The 3,797-nt window shown below is 33.2% G+C and overlaps 1 non-coding gene across 1 annotated transcript; it reads left to right on the plus strand.

The window, feature by feature from the left end:
* Nucleotides 1-3,481: 3,481 nt before the first annotated feature.
* Nucleotides 3,482-3,553, plus strand: Trnae-uuc (transfer RNA glutamic acid (anticodon UUC)). The gene has a single exon. It is a non-coding gene; the product is annotated as a tRNA-Glu (tRNA).
* The last annotated feature ends 244 nt before the right edge of the window (nucleotides 3,554-3,797 follow it).

Raw genomic sequence — 3,797 nt, forward strand, 5'->3', positions numbered from 1 at the left:
TAAAAACATATTTTTTGTGCAATCAAGGAAAATTTCACTGTCTTGGAAGAATATTTTTTAAAAGAATTTTTTACATGAATATATTCGGGCGTGAGAATAATTATAATAAAAATGCGACCGCGGCCGGCAAAACGTCCCACTTTGCCGCTTGCCATAAGGACGAGATTTGCTTGTATCTTTATACGAATAACCTATCAAGGCATCCTAATGGCATGCGACTAAGTGCGACTAATATATATAAAGTATCAAATACCATAACTCAATTACTCAACAATGACTAGAATTTACTATAAATAAAAGAAGTTAAAAGTCGTTAAGTTTCAAATAAAAATTGTTGTAAAATGAAAAATACCTATGAAATTGTTAGGTATTCGAAATGTAAAAGTATCACAGCAGATTTTTTATATAAGGAACCCTCACACTTGTCGGTATTTTACAAATTGGACGATTTACCCGCTTGTTCTTGATATCTAACGTGCGTGAATATGAATACTTAGTGACGTTAAGCATTATGGGTGTATAGGAAACGATTTCTTTCTTGTTTCCGTAGTGTACGTGTATTTTACACACGCAACGCTGTTTTACTACAGAGGTCTACAGAAGTACAGCAGCAGTTAATTGACTGCGCGTTCTTTGCACTTTATCATAAAAACGGTTGAGCGTATGAAAACATGTTTATAACATAAACATAACCTAGGAAAATCATTATTATTTTAAAAAGAAACGTACCATATACGAAAGAAAAATACCCTGAAGCCTTAGGCAAAAGTGACCACTAGAGGCCTTGGTCAGTACCTATTTCTTTCGTATAATAATTCTATTCATCTCAAACATCACCTATCACAAATTTTATGTTACACAATATGTGGGAAAAATTAAATAACTCCCGCGAGATTTTCTGTTAATTCTGCGATAGCGTATTTTAGAACGACATAATGGTGTAGTGAAGGAAGCGAAAGAGGTATGTCAGGATCGTAGCAAGTGGAAATCCGTGGTCTCTGCCTACCCCTCTGGGAAATAGGCGTGGTTATATGTATGTATGTATGTATAATGGTGTAAGTATACCTACTAATTTCCAGCGTATTATGGCTCATTACGATATTTACTCTTTATCGGGCTAAAGAAACTGAATTAAAACTGAGCAACATCTTATTTTATTTATTACCAAAAATAGTCAAACAGTTTTATATATTCTTCTTTTATCTTAAAATTATTACTCATACATGATATTGGTACCTATAGAGTCAAAGCCCTGACGATATATTTCTTTGTGTACAACACCTGGTCAATCACCTACCTATCATATTCATTTCAATAATCACATAATGTCATTGAAACTTGTGGGAATATGCCAGATAACTTTGGACAGGGATCCCAGTAGGTACATATGCCGAGGGGGCTTACGCCCAGCAGTGGACATTATTTGGCAATTATGATGAAAGATACCTATATCCCTTGTCCGTAATTAGACCCCGCTTGACAGGGGCGTATACATAAATCAAGGAAATTAAAAGAGAGCAGAAGATATGGCGCGCCGCGTGAAACTTGCGACGGAGGATATGATCATCGCGTGGGAGTCATTTTTATTTATTTAATCTTTATTGCACAAAAGAAAAACAATATTATAGTACAAAAGGCGGACTTAATGCCACGAGGCATTCTCTACCAGTCAATCTTAGTCTGAAATATACAAGCAAAGCTTTAGATACCTACAAGAGGGCATTGATTGGTGATAATATTAAAACACATTGTCTTGTGTTGATTAACGTGAGTGTGTCGAATCTTTTAACTGTCTTCAAGCGTGACAAATGGCGCGCTGTGACAAGTGTCTACTTATAAATATTTCACCTACAATCGTCCCATCCACAGTTGTTAACTGGCAATTTGTAAATTACTGATTACCTACTCTAGAACGATTCGATTATCTGAACATTGAATATCCGAACCTCGATTACCGGAATGATGGAGTTGTTCGTCAATTAAAATTATAACAATTTCATTAAAAAAAAAATACGAAAAAGTCATTTGATTTTTTTCTGTATTCTATGCGCGTTGTCGACCCTAACACCCCGCACCTCTGAGGTAATCCATCCGGTACATCCTCATAGAATAGTATGAAACTTTCTTCGACCTTTTGATTACCTTTTTTTTATTTATGACATTAATAATATGGAAGGTAAGGAACAAAATCTCCATATATGTACCAAAAAGTGTCCGACAAAAAACCATAAATAGGAGGCGCTACAATACCTAGAATACTTGAGAAAAAAATCTAATCATAGACAGCGCACTTCACTCCGTCAATAACGCCTAGGTTCTTAGCTACTCTAGCGCTACTCTGGAGACTCTTGGAACTATTATTTATAACTGACAGCTGGACACTTTTGCAACAATTCTGCCTAAGAAGTTTCTGTTCCTGCCTTCTACCTTCCACAATTAATAAGGGTCTGACTTTTGACAAATGTCATCAATGACGAACATTTTCGAAGACAACAAATTGTCAAAACACTGTCAGTGATTCAAATAGATGTTTTATATTATAATATTATATACTGACCGTACATATTTATAATTTTAATTTGATTGACTGTCTTCATGTACAAAGATGTTGAATCTTGAACGCTGCAAGGGTGTTAAAGAACAAAAACCATAATAACATCTTCATTGCGACAAGTATAATAATACAAATCGATCAATATTCTGGTTTTTAACTAACATGGAATAACAACTCTCTTAGACTCCTCGTCACACCATGTTAGACTCACTAACATTATTGTTTTACAATCTGTTGAAATTATGAACGATAACACGTTATATATTTAAAATCGAACTTCCATTGTAATTTTTATTCGGAATTATATTTATAATAAAATTAAAACACATTCTTTAAAAATCCTGTAATTTTACGCCATCTCTTGTTGAGTAGATGAACTAAGGCAAAGCGCTCGGACGAACACGATAAACGGTGACGCAACTAGTATGGACATATTTCGTTAGATGTCTCTGCGTACAAGTAAGAAAGAAACTGCATTTCATTTATTTATTTTTATATATTAAAAAAAAGATACTTATGATTTACTTTATAAAACAAGTAAACTAAAATTAATTTAATATCAAAAAATGTTATTTACCTAAGTTCGCCTTTGTAAAAATGATGTGTGTTCTTTTCTCTTTTGTTTCTTTTTGTACAATAAAGTATTTAACTACTACTATTACTATAAATCTAATTTCAAAATAAATTATTTATATATAATTTAAAAGTAATGAAAATGAATATGAAAACTAAACTACCAAACTTAAAACCTAGATCTAAAAAATGTCTTACTATACACTAGTCTTAAAATAAATTACTAAAATCCCCCTGCGGCATGGTGCCTTAGATGCTAGCAGCATTTCCTCGCTGTATCGGAAGCTGCCTATCTATATTAAATTCAGAATATTAGTGAGTCTTATATTGCTTAAATTCACTCTGTATCGTAACTCCCGTATGGTCTAGTGGCTAGGATACCTGGCTTTCACCCAGGAGGCTCGGGTTCGATTCCCGGTACGGGAAATCTTTTTGATTTTTAAATTTTTGACTTCTAGATGATGAGAACGTTGCATTTTATCATTTTTATTTTTGTAATTAGATTAAAATATTGAACTGTTTCCTCATTTTGGTTGGTGAAATTGACTTGTCATGATTTTGAATAATAAATGTTTAATCGCATACATTTGCACGAGGGGTTAAACAACAACTTTGTGAAACAAATAACTATTATTTATCATATTAATGAAGTGTAATCTTATCTAGGTTA

This window comes from Cydia pomonella, chromosome 10 (assembly GCF_033807575.1).
Source record: "Cydia pomonella isolate Wapato2018A chromosome 10, ilCydPomo1, whole genome shotgun sequence".
Lineage (NCBI taxonomy): Eukaryota > Metazoa > Arthropoda > Insecta > Lepidoptera > Tortricidae > Cydia > Cydia pomonella.